This window comes from Hyaena hyaena, unplaced genomic scaffold (genome assembly GCF_003009895.1).
Source record: "Hyaena hyaena isolate Hyena2069 unplaced genomic scaffold, ASM300989v1 scaffold_1536, whole genome shotgun sequence".
Lineage (NCBI taxonomy): Eukaryota > Metazoa > Chordata > Mammalia > Carnivora > Hyaenidae > Hyaena > Hyaena hyaena.
In genome coordinates this window covers 186396-204166 of record NW_024082171.1, presented here as the reverse complement: position 1 = coordinate 204166, position 17771 = coordinate 186396, and positions in this window count along the sequence as shown.

Below are 17771 nucleotides of genomic sequence, written 5' to 3'. Positions count from 1 at the left end.
ATCGGGTTGTTTTGCTGTGAATACTGTTGCTGTGCCTTCTTGCATTATCTACAGCCAGTTACACTATCGGCTTAAAAAATAACCAGTGGTAAACTGCACTTGTTATTTTTTAAGGTAGTTTTTACCTTTGTTTGCAGCTTTAACACATACATGAATAGATTAATTAACAAGAGTTCATAGAAGAAGAGATGAAAAGAGAAGATAATAAAATTTCAGAAATAGTGCATGAGCAAGAATATAAGTGTCATCAAAAAACATTTTAAATGTGAGATGTAGACCAACAGAGTTGAAAACACTGGATTATTGTGGCAACATCAAAGGAAATCAATGACGACAAAGTCGTTGTATAGAAACAATTCGGAAATGAGATTATGTAGAAATAGCACAAACTGTGTAGATTCTTCTTAGATATGCAACATAAATGGATAACTGGGAGTAATAGAGGACAACAGAACAAAATGCTGTGAGCTAAATTATCAAGTGTTAAGCAATTAAATAATCAGGAAAAAAAAAAGTAGAGCTAGAAAGCTAAAATTTCTAACATTGAATTTTGAAGTGGCACTTGTTGACCACAAAGACAATGATGCTAAAAAACAAACAAAAGCATTTATTTGGGATCTTAGGGATTGTAATCCTGGAGACAAATTGTATACATGAAGGAATAAATATGTAAGACTTATGACATTGAATTTTTCCAGCTCAATCATAGGACTAAATACACAGTTTTTGTAAGGCTACTGCTTCAGTTCAGGGCCCACAACTTATAAGGAAACATGGATATAAATGTGGAAAACAAGAAGAAAATGGCAACCCGTAAGAGTGGAACCCACATTAGGGGATTAAATCTGAATCTTTCCCTGCTGCCAAGCCTCCTACTTCCTATGGAATATCCTTCAGCACAGCATGGAGCCCTTCATCACGAAGCTAGAACTGTTATACCCAGATCGCAGTATCCTCAACGACCAGAGACCACTGGGGAGACCGAGTCACGCATGCAAAGGCAAAGGGCTTTATTACGGGCTCGAGCTCGGGCTCCCAGACCTCACCAACGCAGTGGATCCTTGCTGAGAGCCCCGAGCAAAGTCAGAGTAGGGTTTTTATGGGGTTTGTGACAGAGAAGTTACAGAAGTTGTGGCATGGGAACAGTGATCCAATCATAATTATTCAACATTATTGACAGCGGGTTTAACCATACACATTGTCTAGAGTATTCTTTACTTTTGGCGGGATCCAATTACAACATTTAGAGTACCTTTAAATTCGACCAATCACAGAGCTAGCCTAGGGTCTTGTTCGGCGACTAACGGTTAACTTTAACATTAGGTAGCAGGGTCCTATGTATAGTTTCTATCTCCAGGCCTCTTCCTTAGTAATGTGGAGGGTGGTCGCTGGCCTTTCATGATTGGGTGTTGCAAGGGTGGTTTCTCATGCCTTGGGTAATGTGTAACTGCCTGATAGTTTCGGGGAAGCTGAAACTTAGGCCTTCTAGTTTAGAGGGGAAACTTAAAACCTGTCATGGAGTCAGTTTGGTTTAGACTTGGGGCCTTACAGAACAGGATTCAAGAAATTGAAGCAGAGGATTCCGGAGATGGAGCTGCTGTGGACCCTGTTGCTGCCCACAAAAACCACATGAGCCCGCAGAAAATGACATTGTGTTTGAGCTGCAAAGAGCCTCATGCCTTGTATACACCTTCCAGGGCAAATCAAGACAGCTACTGCATCCCTTAGTCCTGAAATTCTTACACAAAATGTCCTTCTTGAACTACTCCCCATGATAACCTAGAGAATTCTGGGAAATGTGATTTTCTAAACTGACACGGTGCAAATCTACCTCAAAAGAGATTTTAAACATTGAATAAATCAAATATTAGATGCCTTCATCAACACCAGAATGTAATAATTTTCTCAAAAGCAATGGTCCTCATTTCTACCTTTTTAGCTTTCTAGAATGATGGAATTAACTTATGCTCATCATCATCACATAATGCTTCCGCTATGAAATCACAAACCACAATATACCTATTCTTTTTCCTCCAGTTGCTTTAACACTCATCTCCATTACACCTATTTTTTTCTTGAATATCTTTAATCTTTATTGAGTGCCTGTTTGGACTATTCTGTTTATGTTATCCTTAACTCTTTCCAGATTCAAAACAAAATAATCCAAGTCAGAGCAGGATGACAAATACATGTACACAAGTATACAAACATATATGCCTTAGGGCTGGTGTGCCGTGTGTGTTTGAGAATGAGAGTGAGGAAATGTTCATAATGACTACTACTTCATCCAAGATGTTATAGTCAAGAGAGCATATAGGTTAAGCTATTTAATAAGCACAATTTTGGATTGTTGTTTGTCATGATTAGAAAAGACAATATTAGTGGAGCATCTGGGTGGCTCAGTCAGTTCAGCATCAGACTTTGGTTAAGTTCATGATCTCGTGGTTTGCAAGTTCAAGCTCTTCATCAGGCTCACTGCTGTCAGCATGGAGCATGCTTTGGACCCTCTGTCCCCTACCTCTCTTTCTACTCCTTCCCCACATGCACACTCTCTCTCGAAAATTTAAAAAAAAACCTTAAAAATAAAAAGAAAAGACAAAATTAGTAACTATCTTTCATAAGTTCTTAGTGGAGGAATAAAAATATTTTTCTGCAATCTTTGTATCCAATCAGACCACCTCTCCTAGAAGAAAGAATAGTTCACTCAACACACATACTGAAAAAGATGGGAAAGTACAAAAGAAAGAATAGTGGAGGGAAGAAAATAGGGAGTAACAACTGTAATATGAAATATTGATATAAAAAAAGATTTGGAGAAGATTTAATCTACTCAAAGAAATTAATTAAAGCTAACATTCTTTGAAAAATAATTTCCTGGCTTTTCTTCTCAAAGTAAACCCTCTTCCAAAATTAAATGTTATAATACTAAATGTCAGTTAATGGTAAAGCCACCACGGTATCTATAGAACACTCTGAGTGCAGAAAGTCCATTGGAGCAGCTCTTAATATGTAAATTACTGGGGAAAAACGAAAGAACAAAACAAACAGGAAAGCTATATTATGTTTGAAGTGCTCCCAAAACTTATGTTGTTCTCTTAGATTTCTTCACAGTCTGTTATATTTAAGACTTTTCTCAAAACTGTGTTTATTGTTCTGAAAATAAATGAAAAAGGTGTTGACATCTCGTACCACTCTAACTAGGCCTACTGTCGGATGTGAACAATTATAATAAATGACTTGGAAGTGGTTGTCGATTTCATTTAAACTTGCTAGTTTCAACAACATATCAAAATTTGAGATTGTCACTACACTTTTGCAAATGTGAAATAAAATTGTTCAAAATATTTTAAAAGTCAGACTTTTTAAAAGTTATAGTACAAAGCTTGCAACGTTTAAACAGAAAATAATTTTTCAATTACTTGTGACAAATGATAAGGGAGCACTTAGAAAGGAAATGGATTCCCAGAGGTTAAGATGGCTTAGCTAAGAATAAGACATGCAATGTAAAAGTTTGTTTCTAGACTGATTTACTGTCAGACTATCATTTTAGGAAAATGAGATCACTAAACTTTTCACAGTATCGTTTTTAACAAAGTGGAAAAGGTGGACTGAGTCAGTATTAAATTTGGTGTATCGCAGACCTGCATGTATAATTTATGCAAAGGCTATTGATTGTTCTTTTAATGCCACTCTGGAGAAAAAGTTCTTATAGGAATGCAATAGAACCAAATAGTTATTTAGCAAACTCAATTGACTTTCTTCCAACGATTTTGATAAAGAGGTACAAGGAAGAATTAAACTGGGGATAAATAATAGCAATAGAGCTGTTACACTATTCAAGATGAATAATTTTTATGACATCTTATTTAGGGTGGGTTAAAAGAATATGACAAAATATCACAGTGGTTGCTTATAAATTCTGAAGTTATTGTTAGAAAAAGAGATACTGAATTAAGTATAGGCTAGATACCAAAGTGGAAGAGAAACGAAGCAGATGGAAAGAATAAATTAAATACTAGTACAAATATTGCAGTGAAGATTTAGTCTGAACAAACATAGGAATTAGAATCAGAAAACACTTATATATCCACAGAGGAAAGCAACAATTAGGCCAAACTGAACCAGAAGAATTAATCGTGTGTAAAATTCAATCCAATTCATATGATGTGTCAAATTTCCACAATGTTAGAATACTGTGTTGAAGGATAAACATATTGGGTCATTTGGTACTCAGATACTTACTCAGAGACTATGAAATAATATGGAATAAAATATTACTCAAAAAATATGGCAAGAAATAAGCAAAATCAAATTATGTTATCCTATTCCCAAACAAGACTATATTGTATATAACATAAATATTTCATGTATATTTAAGATAAAGCACATTCAATTCTAAAAACAATAATAACAGACCTCATGGCTGTGATCCCAGACTTGTAGAAAAGGAAAACTTATATAATTATACTGCTTTGCATTTGGGGTACTCCAGTAGAAAAAATTAATAAGTATTTATAGGGCACCTGGGTGGCTCAGTCAGTTATGTGTCCAACTCTTGATTTTGGCTCAGATCATGATCTCGCAGTCATAGGATTGAGCCCCACATGGGGCTCCATGCTGGGTGTGGAGCCTACTTAAGATTCTCTCTCTCTCTCCCTCTGCCTCTCTCTCCCTCCAAAAAGAAAAAAAAATTCTTTATGGCCTTATCATCTTATTATAAAATATAAATATAATTGTTCAGGAGTAATCTTTGAAATTACCACCAAAATAAAATACAGAAGCCTATCTGTATAAAAATAAAATACCAGGTTTATTTGTTAAACTAATTTTAACTTTGAATAAGTCTATTAAATGCAGTCAATGATTTTCAGAGGCAGACCTAAAATGTGTTAACTTACCAAATTCACTATATCATATACGTGTGTGTACATGTGTATACATGTAATTATTACTGTATTACAAACAGTTGTAGTGTCTTCTGTATGTGTCTCTTTTCTGGAACCTCTTCATAAGCCTCATGTTGACAGGGCTAATTCCATTTATTCAGGCTCTATAGGTAATTTGAGAATGAATGGATAAAAATTCATAAGAAATGTAAAATCAAAGCAAACCTTTGTTTAAACTCTCCTAGCTATACACACTTCCCCTTGTAACTCATCTTTTTTTTCCCTCTTACAATAATTTTATTCCAATTATTTCCAGGACATAAAAGCCATGATGACAGTTTGGAAGGTGATTTAAATGTGTTTGATTTCTCCCAAGTGATGTAAATTTTATAATATTGGCAGGCCTCAAGAAAAGATTTTTACCCTTACACCTTACTCAGATGGGATAAATAAATTCTATCAATAAAGCATTTTATTAACTCTGCTTACAGTGTATACAGTAGTCATTTGTTTTGTCAATAAATTGCTGATTTTTATTACTCATGCCATTTTAAACAGCGCATAAAATGCAGCTGCATAATAACCTTAAGGCAGAAAAGAAAGGCTTTTACTGTCAGTTTTTTAAAAATATTGGAGAAGGTGAAAATGTGACTAGTAAAATAAAGATTTGGTCATCATAGCAAGGACTCTGCAATTAGTGCAAAAAAGAGAATCATACTATTTTACTAGTAAGCTCAAATTCTACTTGTATTGATGTGCATTATATATTAGTATAAATTACGTATTGATAAATATATTTGGAATGAATCCATAGTTAATAAGTATGTATATATGTTATGAGTCATTTTGCAAGTATCTAAGTTTGACATTTAAGATTTTATTTTCTTTCTTATCATTTTCCTAATATGAGAATTTAATGCTACAAATTCCTCTTAACACGGTTACTGTATCATAACATTTATATATATATAGTGGCTCCTTAATCCATTAGTTCTAAGGTTTTTTATTTCTGTTGAGATTTCTTCTTTGACTCATAACTTACAGTATGTGTTTTAAATTACCAAATATAGGAGTTGTAATTTTTAGTGCTAACTGAATTATGTTTATAGAAATAGTTGGTATAATATACATTTAAATATTTAGAGTGTGCTCTATTAAGAATTATAGGAAACATTTTATATAGCACATATTATATGCCTGAAACTGTTTCAAAGGCATCACATATATTATGACATTTAATCATCTTCAGAACTATGAGAATATAGTGTTCACGTTTATGTCACATTTCACAGTACAGCATATAAGTTGCTAAAAGTTTCGTGTGGTTGTGAAGATGACTTGTTTTAAAGTAATGTCTAACGGTTCCAAGGCTGAATTGTAAAAGGGTTCCTCAGCCTTTTCTCTGTTTATAAAAATTAAAGCAACTCTGCAGAGGCTTTTTGTATAAAAATGGAATAGCAATATGCAAAATGGTATCTCATGCTGAGAAAATATCCATCTTGACTATGCTAATTTTCTCCATCACTAAGAATGGGAGAGTGTACCATAAATCAAAATCAGCCTCATCTCATGTGGAAGGGAATGTGCCCCAGCGAAACTGACGTGGAACTGAAAACTTTGTTATAAAGAAAGCAGTACAGGCGATAAGAAGCCTTCAGAAAAAAAATTCAAAATAAAATAAAATGAAAAAAGAACTGAATGAGAAGGCTAACATTTTTCTTAATATTCACTTAATGTGTCAGATACCTTCTTCTCTCCCCACCAAATCCTGGCTGCCGGCTTTTACTGGCCCCACTGAAACTGAACCGAAGGCAGGGGAAAGGAGTGTTTTAGCACATAAACGCCATCTTCTAAGGGGACAGAGAAGGGTAAAGGATGGAGGTGAACATGGAAGATGTGAGTATATATACAAACACAGCACTTCTGTTATTCAGTTGTCAAAATGGCTATTTCTAGAACATCAGTGTCTCATACTAATGAGTGAGTGGTGTATATTTAACAATTGAGGTGAGAATAAATTATCTAGTACCTAATTTTTTAGACTTCATAGTCTAAAAAAATTACTTGAAATAAAACTAAATTCTGATTCTAGTGAGGGAGTTTTAACTAGAAATATTACATTGGAAAGTTATAATATTTTCTTATTCTTTTAAAATTTTCAATGTTTTATTTTATTTTATTTTTGAGAGAGAGAGATAGTGCAAGCAGGGGAGGGGCAGAGAGAGAGGGAGACACAGAATTAGAGGCAGGCTCCAGGCTCTGAGCTGTCAGCACTGAGCCCAGCACAGACCTCGAACCCATAAATCATGAGATCATGACCTGGGCCGAAGCCAAAAGCTTAACTGACTGATCCACCCAGGTGCCTCATACACTCTCTTAATTTTTAAGTTAAATATTATGTGTTTTCTTATGTTCATTAAAAAAGGAAAGATTTATATTGTATCTGATGTACATGTCTCAAAGTGAACAAATGGATTAAAACTAACACTAAACATAAACATAACTAAACAGTAAACATAATACTCTCTATAAAATATAATATAAATGTTATACATTAGTATATTTACTATACTATATATCAAAGTATTTGCACGTAAAATAAGATTTTAATAAGAAAAATTAATTTAAATCAAAATCACTCTCTTTTGAATCTAGTTATTAAATACATATGTCTCCTAAAGGAATATCACTAATTTCAGGTGTAGTCCTCATAGATTTAGTCTTTGGGTTATATTTCACATTTATAATTATGAAATATTTTTATTTTTAAAATTTGCTAATTTTGATATGGATATAATAAGAAAATTTATTGAGGCATTTTATATGCAAAAATTCTGTCATAATTACTAAATAACTACATCTGGAAATTATCTGAAGCTAGTTTTAACCCTATAAATATTAGATTTACCCTTTTCTAAAGTAATTGAAAAGACCAAGTATGGTATATTTCGAAATCACACAGCTGGAAGAAGGGGAGGTAAAGATCAACCTTACCCCCTCTCTGTTATTTTTTGTTACTAACCAAAAAAAAAAGTTGGTTTGTAGTTCACAGATTTGAATCAAAATAATATTAGGAAAAAATAGAAAAATAAATGTAAGTATAAGTAAAAATGTACATTTAATTTGCTTGAATGGTAAACTCTTCGAAGGTAGAAATATTTATATTGTTATATGGTATCATTCATTTTAGTGAATTTCTATCACTGATGAAATTCTTTTTTTATGACATAGAACCCACACCAGAGTTCACTTCAGAATACAGCTGTTCTGAATAAAATTTAAAAGAAAATGCTTATAGAAAAGTCGTTCATGAAATGTTTGATGTTTATTAGTAGGTGACCACAGAGACCAAAGAACATCATATTGTTTTGTTCAATTTGTTAAACATTCTATTGCCTCCAGTATAATTTAATTTTAACCTAGTAGCAAAATATTGCTCCAGGCCCTGTCTACAATAGTCATATAAATCTTTAATATTATTCAGTCCCAATTAAGGAAGAACTTTTCTTTATTTTTCTCTATGATAACAAACCAAGTGCGATATTTATTTCCGGGTTGTAATCACTTTTATTAAAACCAAATATTTTTTAAAGTTTATTTATTTATTTTGAGAGCAAGAAAGAGAGAGCGAGTGAGCGAGCGAGCATGAGGGGGAAGGGGGAAAGCGAGAGGGAGAGAGAGAATCCCAAGGGGGCTCTTGCCGGAGGCCGGCTCCGGCAGGTCCAGGGATCCCTGAAGGATGGACAGTGTTGGTGAGGGAGGGAGTGAGACAGCCCAAGATCCTTTCTGATCACCAGGCAGGCATCTCTGTCCTGTCAGTTTTGGTGTCTTTTTTTATAGGTCAAATGTTAACATAGCATCAGAAAATGGAATTTTCACAATGGATAGTTCTCTGTGATAAGATGTTTTTGGAAAATGTACAGAAACATGTTTTACAGAAGTTTTCTTGCAGAACTGCTCCAATTATAGTGAGGTTGAGTAACTAAGAAAATAACAGGGTGTTCACATTTTAATAACACTAAGATTAAGTCATAAGTTTGTAGATACTCTTATCCATCCTCGTCACAGCTGCCAGGGTAAGGGAAGGTGTTTGTGGAATGCAGGCCTTAGGGAAGGGGCTGCTATACACCTTCAGTTAGCAAAGGCGTATGTACTAACTTATCTTCTGTCCTTATCTGTTCCTTCTCTCTAAGTTAGGCTCTTTGTCTCTGGGCAAGACTGGATTTTCCAGTTATATGCTTTATGGCACCAGAGAGCTAACCATACCTTTAAAGAGTTTAGCTCATTTCCAATACATAGAATAGCCTCTTCGAAGGCATTTACCTTTGTGTCTAGTTTTATGATTTCTTGAATAGCTAGGGCATGAGAGACATTTTTGGTTAGCTGATTTACATGTTGAGCTGTATGAACATCTTGGACTAATGCAACAGTAGAAACAGAATTGTACATGTAAAGGTCAATCTTTCATGAGTAAGGGTCATTAGCCTGTTCATAGCTCAAGGGAAAGTATGGAGGGAAACAGGACCTTCTGGAGACACGATGTCTGTTCCCATAATCAAAAGAAGAAGTTCCCACCATAAGTTCCTTCACAAGGTGCAATCATCATACCAGGGCCAGAATAAGGGGACAATTCACTCCTGATATTGATCAACAAGGTACCCTAGGGGTCAGTGCTCAAGCAGAAATAATTGAGTGGGGTTGGATATCGGCCATCATCTGATTGGCAAGAGACTGTGCAAACTTGCTTTAACCTCACCAGGAGTTTTCTCGACTAGTGGGCTCAGAATGGCTCCCAACAGGCTCTATACTCTCAGCACAGAGCTCGATGTGTGGCTCAAATCCAGAAACTGTGAGATCATGGCCTCAGCCAAAACCCAGAGTAGGACGTCACACCACCTGAGTCACCCAGATACTCCTGAAACCTAATGTTTTATATTACAGCTATGATTTAGCCCATTCTCCTCAGAGGTTATTGATCAAAATTGATTAATTTTTAAGTGATATGATATAAATTCCTTTTTTCTCAATTTAATGAGAAAAATTGAATTGTCATGTAAACAGGTTGTTTTTTAAATTCATGTCACAGAATTGTCATGTAAACATGACAATTGTTTATTTTTTAAATATACAAATTGGCTTTAAAAAGTTTAGTGTATTTCATTATTGTGCTAAAAACTGCAGAGATGATTTAGTATGTTCCCACTTCTCTTTCCTAGTATGTAAATAAGCCCACCTGAATATGAAACTGATCTCCTAAGTATCAAAATCATAGATATGTGTTTTTTTTAAGCCTTAGTCCAAACATTTCTTTAAAAGAATCTGTCCTCTTAATTGTTATATATATACATGTATATATATATATATGTATATACTCATCCTGACAAGTGCCCGCCTCCATGCCCATCACCCATTTCCCCCTCTCTCCCCCATCTCCATCAGCCCTCAGTTTGTTCTCAGTATTTAAGAGTCTTTTTTGGTTTGCCTCCCTCCCTCTCTCCAACTATTTTTCCCCCTTCCCCTCCCCTATAGTCCTCTGTTAAGTTTCTCCTGTTCCACATATGAGTGAAAACATATGGTATCCGTCTTTCTCTACCTGACTTATTTCACTTAGCATAACACCCTCAGGTTCCATCCATGTTGTTACACATGGACAGATTTTGTTCTTTCTCTTTGCCACGTAGTATTCCACTGTGTATATAAACCACATCTTCTTGATCCATTCCTCAGTTCATGAGGACATTTAGGCTCTTTCCATGATTTGGCTATTGTTGAAAGTGCTGCTATGAACACTGGGGCACATATGCCCCTATGCATCAGCATTCCTGTATCCCTTGGGTAAATTCCTAGCAGTGTTACTGATGGGTCATAGGGGAGTTCTACTGTTAAATTTTTTAGTAACTTCTACACTGTTTTCCAGAGGGGTTGCACCAGTTTACATTTCCACCAATAGTGTAGGAGGGTGCTGGTTTCTCCACATCTTTGCCAGCATCTAAAATCTCCTGATTTGTTCATTTTAGCCACTCTGACCGGCATGAGGTGGTATCTCAGTGTGGTTTGGATTTGTATTTCTCTGATGATGAGTGACGTTGAGCATCATTTCATGTGTCTGTTGGCCATCTGGATGGAGGATCATCATTTTTTAAAGGTCATCTCCATTTTCCTGTCCCTTCCCCACACACCCAACTAAAAAAAATCACCAACTTCACAGTCCCTTATCCTCCACATTTGTTTGCTAAATGTCTCCAAATCTTCAGTGTCTTTTAATTCTCACCAAATCTGCAGTTTATTTTAATCCTATTTCTTTATGTCCGGATTAGTTCCCTGGCTGGAGTTTCTTTCATTGCATCTAATCTATACCTCTCCCATTTATCCTGAAATTAACAACTAGCTTTATTTTTCAGACATTTTTCATTTGCTTTTAATTTTTTTTTATAAACATACAGTGTTAATTAGTTTCAGGTGTACAATGTAATGATTCAACACTTCCATACATCACCCTGTGCCCATCACAAGTGCAATCCCCCTCAACTATTTCACCATCCATTCACCTTCTCTCTGGTAACCATCAGTTTGTTCTCTATAGTTAAGAATCTGTTTCTTTGTCTCTCTCTCTCTTCACTTTTCCTTTGCTTGTTTGTTTTGTTTCTTACATTTCACATATTAGTGAAATCACATGGTATTTGTTTTTCTTTGACTTATTTCACTTAGCATTATTCTCTCTAGCTCCACCCATCTATGTCTTTGCAAATGCCATTTAATTCTTTTTTTATGGATGAAGCAACCTCATTTTTTAATTTCTTAAACTACATTTCCTTTATAGCTTTCCCTCAAAAATTTTAATGGACTCTTTGTGTGAAAGAAAATGTTAATCCCACAACATTGAATTCAGGGCCCTAGAAGATACCATCTTCCCTGGGTTACCTTCCATTTGTCTCCTACAGAGAGAATATACTTCAGTGAAACTATGCTTCTTTATACATAAAGTTTTTATTGCATTTTCCACTACTATTCTTTTTTCACACCATTACCCTTTTACGTAAAACTACTTCTTTCCTCATATTTTTCCTTCTCCAAATTCTACCCTACCCTTCAAGCTCTAGCCAGCTTAAATTTTGCTTATTCCAAAAATCCATTTTTTAGCACTCCAGGCAAAAGTGTTATTGTTTCTACCCTAAATAACTATGTAATTCAACATCTGTCTACACTTATGAATGCATTATTCACTAGTCCATTGAAATGTGAATGGCATTTTATGTTTAATTTCTTTGATTTTAGAGACATATATATATAGTATCCTGCTTCTTAGAAGAGTGACTTCCTCACATTGAATATATACTTGACGAATGAAGATGTTATTTACCTAACAAGAAAAGTGGAAAATAATGTGGAATTGTTCAAAAGAAGGAGTTAATTTATAGTACTACTAATTCTTACTTTTCCTTCTAGATAGGATCTTTTTCCTTATTACATGTCTTCAGTGATATTATGATTTAACATTTATTGAGCATAGAAAATATGCCTGGCACTACACACAACTCAATAGGTTGGTATGGATTCTGTTCAATGAGCTTGAAATATTCATAATAAAAATAGGGCCAAAAAGGATATGAATGATTCAGATTAGAGTGATATCTTTACTATAAGCCCCTTCCTTTCCATTCTTTCTATTTGCTCTCTTGTATATTCAACTATGTTAAGAATCCCGTATCTTCTATACGTTCAAAGTTTCTCTTTCCCTTTTCTCATTTTCACTGCCTAAAGAGTCTCAGCTATGTTCTACTCTCAGGAGACAAATGAAACTAATTCCACAAACAAAAAACCCTAGAACACATATTCCCTCTACCTTCCCTAAATGGTTTTCCTTCTTATTACAGCGATATCAAAATTAAGAATCTTTGTTACAAGAACAACAATCCTACACCAAATAGTTTTAAACAAAAATTTCAAAAAATTTATCTCATGCACCTTAAAAATAGATGTAGGCTCTATTTTAGGCGTGGCTTTATAGGAAATTTCAAGTGCCTTTGCTTCCATCTTTCCTACAAGTCAGTTTCCCAGATGATGGTAACTGGTTATTAGAGCTATAGATCTCATGTCCTTAACCACCATGATTGAGGAATACAATATGCATCTCTGTCTTTAAAATTCCAATGTAGTTCAGAGCACCTGATGGTTCAGTCAGGTAAAGGGTCTAACCCCTGATATCAGCTCAGGTCATTATCACCCAGTTATGACATCAAGTCTTGTGGAGGGTTCCACACTGAATGGAACCTGCTTGGGATTCTCTCTCCCTCTCTCATTGTCTCTCCCCCACTTGTGTGTGTGTGCTCTCTCTCTCTCAAAATAAACAAATAAACTAAAAAGAAATAGAGGTGCTTGGTGGTTAAGTGTCTGACTTTAGCTCAGATCATGACCTCACTACTCATGAGTTCAAGCCTCACACTGGGCTCTGTGCTGACAGTTCAGAGCCTGGATCCTGCTTCATATTCTGTTTCTGTCTCTTTCTGACCCTCCCCTGCTTACACCCTGTGTCTATCTCTCTCTTAAATATAAATATTTAAAAAAATAAAAATTTAAAAATAAAGTAAAATAATACAATAAAATAATAAAATAAAAAACTTTGCTCAGTCTCGTGTATTGACTCTGATCTACTATTTGCCCCTATGTGAACCTGTGGCCTGGTCATAGGTGTAGGTTATGCTTGGAGACAAGCTATAGAACTGGAATGAGACAAAGATTTGCGAGAATGTAAGAGAGGTGACTTTTGCAAAGCAAAAACATTGTGCTATTAAATAAATAATGGATTATAAATGTAATGGGGACAAAGAACAAATACTAACTATGGTAAATTGTACTAAGCACCTGACCAAGTTGACTATCGCTCACTTTCCTTCTCAGTTATATCTAACAAAATATGAGTCCTAGTCTTTAACTTCATAAATTCACTCAAACTTCTCTGTCCAAATCCACATTTGACTAACATCTACTTTTTTAAGCTTTCGTTATTCAACAAATGTTAATGGCTTTCTATATCCCTGTCACTGTTAATATGTACTTTAAATAGATTCATAAAGACAACAGACAAGTTTTTTGTTTTTGTTTTTTGTTGTTGTTGTTTTCTTTTACTAATGAAGCTGACTTTTGGAAGCAGACAACCGTAAGTATCAGCCATCCTAAATTCAGGAAAGTATAAATTATGTAGGATTACCAGAGTAGGTCTCACTGAGCAAAAGACATTTGAACAAAAGATTGAAGGAAGTGAGGGAGTGTACCAAGTGGTGATATGGAGCTATAGGATTTCAGGCAATGGGAAGATCCAACACCAATAACTTAAGAAAATGAAATGTCAGGAGTAGAAAACAAAGAACAGGGAAGCTTGTTGAGATTGGGCCTCAGTTATTGTAGAAAAAGTTTAGGGCAAAGTTCAAGTCTAGGTATAATCATAATGGAAGATGAGTATAGGAATAACATGAACAGGCACTTGAGGATTCTGGACAGAAGGGTAGAGTGATTTAATTTATGTCTTAAATGGAATTGCATTTTTATTTTGAAAATAGTGTAAAAAGGCAAAAAGGGGACTCTTTAATGTGGTTGATAATTCCAGGAAGAAATTTTAGGGGCTCTAGACTGAACAGAGTGAAGGCTATAAAGGAGGTGAGAGAAGAAATTTTGAATATATTTTGATTTAGGAGCCACAAGTATTTTCTAATGGCTTGAATAAAGTAGGTCAAAGAAAGAGAGAGAGAGAGAGAGAGAGAGAGAGAAGATATGAATGATTTGAACATTTTTGTCCCTGGCAATTGTAACCAAGGGTTTTCCTTCAACTAAAATAAGAATACAGTAGGTTAACCCATGGAAGGTGAAAGATTTGGACTTCGGTTTTAAGTAATACATTTAGTTATCCAGTAAGAGAATACTTCTCAAATTTCATATACATAAATCATCTTGTGATATTGGTAAAATGTAGATGTCAGTAGAATTAGAGCAGGGCTTTATAAAATGCATTTCTGACATACTCCCCAGTAGGGTTGACACCACTCATACTTATACCAGACTTTGAGGAGCAAAGTATTAGGCATCCAAATGAGATGTTGATTAGGTGCCTGGTTTTCAGATGAGAGGTCTTTCTATAGATAAAAAGTTGGAGTTAGCAAAATATGGATGATATTTGGAGCTACAAAAGCATTTCAGATTACCAAGTGAGAGAATGCCTACAGAGACTCTAGAGTCGATATTTTAACTTCCCACGATGAAGAGAACTGGAAAAAGAAGAAACAGTAGTGTAGACTGAAAAGGAATGAATGGTAAAGTAGCAAAATAACTAAGATCAACACAACACAACATAATATAAGCGATGAAAGTGCATTATTATTATTGCAGTATGGGTGCAATATGGGGTGAGGGATAGAGAGAGAGGGAGAGAGAATCCCAAGTAGGCTTCACACTGTCAGCACAGAGCCCACCATGAATTATGAGATCATGACCTGAGCCAAAATTAAGAGTCAGACACTCAACCGACTGAACCACCCAGGTGTCCCTTCTATAGATTTTGACAAATACATAATGTCATGTATCCACAATTATCATATGGAATTATTTCCTAGCTATTAAAGTCTCCTGATTTTTACCTATTTATCATTTTTCCCCTTCTCCTACTTGCTGGCAACCACTGATTCTTTACTATATATATATATTTTTTTTTTCTTTTACTAAATAAATTCATGCTTATGTAGTTGGAAGTTTCCTTCCTGTCTTTTCTTGGGCTGATTGGCTATTTCTTTTAATCATTGAATATTATTATATGGATGCACCACAGTTTGTGTATCCACTCACCTATTAAAAGACATCTTGGTTGCTTCCATTTTTGGGCAATTATGAGTAAAGCTGCCATAAAACATCTGTATGCATGTTTTCATGTGGACATATGTTTTCAATTTATCCTCTTCATGGATAATATGGTAAGACTATGCTTAGCCTTGTAAGCAAAAAGCCTTGTAGCCAAACCATCTTCCAAAATGGGTATATCATTTTACATTTCTTTCAACAATAAATGAGAATTCTTACTACCCCCTGCCCAATAAGTAAAAGTGTTTTTTTGTCAGTTGATTATTTTCTGGATTTTAGCCATTCCAGTACATACATATGTAGTGTTATCTTATTTTTGTAACAGCTCCATTTGCCTATAGCTTATACTTCAAAGTTGTTAATTGAGAATGAGAACAAGGGAATAGATTTGGAAGATCAAAGGATAGATATGTTGATAAACAGTTATGTGAAAGAATGGAAAGTTGAAAGGATGATAAAATATAGTATGATAGTCAGGTAGCTGTATAAGATCCACTCAAGATTTATTTTTCTAAATTTAAAGTGAGGACTATTTAAGATATTTTGGGACTGACAAATTTCCAGTTATGTGTATCTGCCTTGATGTAGATATGTAATATTCAGAAAGTTAGATTTTTCCAGTATTCTCCTTTTATGAGAATATAGGGGCATGAGAGAAAGTCAAGAAACATGACAATAGAAGTAACAGGATTACCATAATCATTGAAAGCTTAATGCAATCTGTAAAAAAGAAGAATGAAGGCATCAAGAGACAGCTAATGGTTTGGAAGATCAAGGGTGTCAAAGAGTGTGGGATTTGGGAACTAGAGAGCTTTATTCAAATGGTAGGAGATGGTCATCAGAATGTCGGTGGTGGTATAAGGAATGCATATTGATACTGATCATTTCTATGTAAGACCAAGACAGTGGGTGGCTGATAAAAGATGTTGTGTAAAATAATTAGAGAAGAGGAATTCAAAGAAATAAGATTAAAATGATCAACTATGTATAGAAATCCAGCAGAAATAGTGATAGAGAGTGTTAATAACATAAAAGCTAAATTGTGACATATCCAGAATTAGGCAGATGACAGGAGTAATATGGTAAATAGGTGATAAAATAAGATGAGTGAAATTAGTGAAAGTTAAGAAAAATGGTGGAAAAAAAGAATGGATGTCTAGGAGTGTTAATAGTTTATTTATGGAGGAAAACAGCATTTACTTAAGAACATTCAGGAGACCAGTGGCCTCAATGGATAGGCTGATTTCAATTATAACCACTCACTGAAATAAACATTTAGAGCTGATTTGGAATTATACAGAATTTGGATGATAATGGGCCATAGTTTTCAGAGTGGAAAGGTTTCAGAACCTGATGGGGTTGGGAGAAAGAAACCGGTCAGGGGTTGCTGTAGAGCTTCATGTGAATTAGAGTGTTGAAAATGATGAGTCACTTGACATTATGGGTCTCTTATAGAGACCCGCATACACAGGGAAAAGTGGCACAATCATATCAGCTTTGGGGACTCCAAGAAAGATGGTGATGTGCAGTTATGTGTAGTCATGAGGGTTAGAATTTAGAAAGGGTTGATGTTTAGGAATCCTTAAACTCTGATGATACAAAAACGGAAGTATCAGAAGATCTTAGTCCCAGTGCAAAGAACACCTTTCTTGCCCTCTTTTTTCCCCCTTCACAATGTGGACAAATGATATGTGAAGAAGCTTGGTCAAATTTCTTACATCAAGTACATGAGTTCTGCCTCAATAAAATAGCAATCTGAAGAGTACAAGCCACTTGAATTCCTTTCTCTTTGGTTTCTGTCTTAATGTTGTCTTGGTTACCTTGTGTTTCATGAATTGCTCCATTTATATTTCTTTTAACTTATTTTACCTTAAATTTCTATGCTCTACCAGGTTATGCTTTTCTCCCTCTGTTTAATGTTGTTATTGACCATCTTTAATAGTCACTCACTTGCATAGATGTCTTAGTGTGACATGCAGAGTTTTTGATTTTTTAAAAGTTTTTATTAAAATTTCAGTTAAATGTTAATTTCAGTTAATA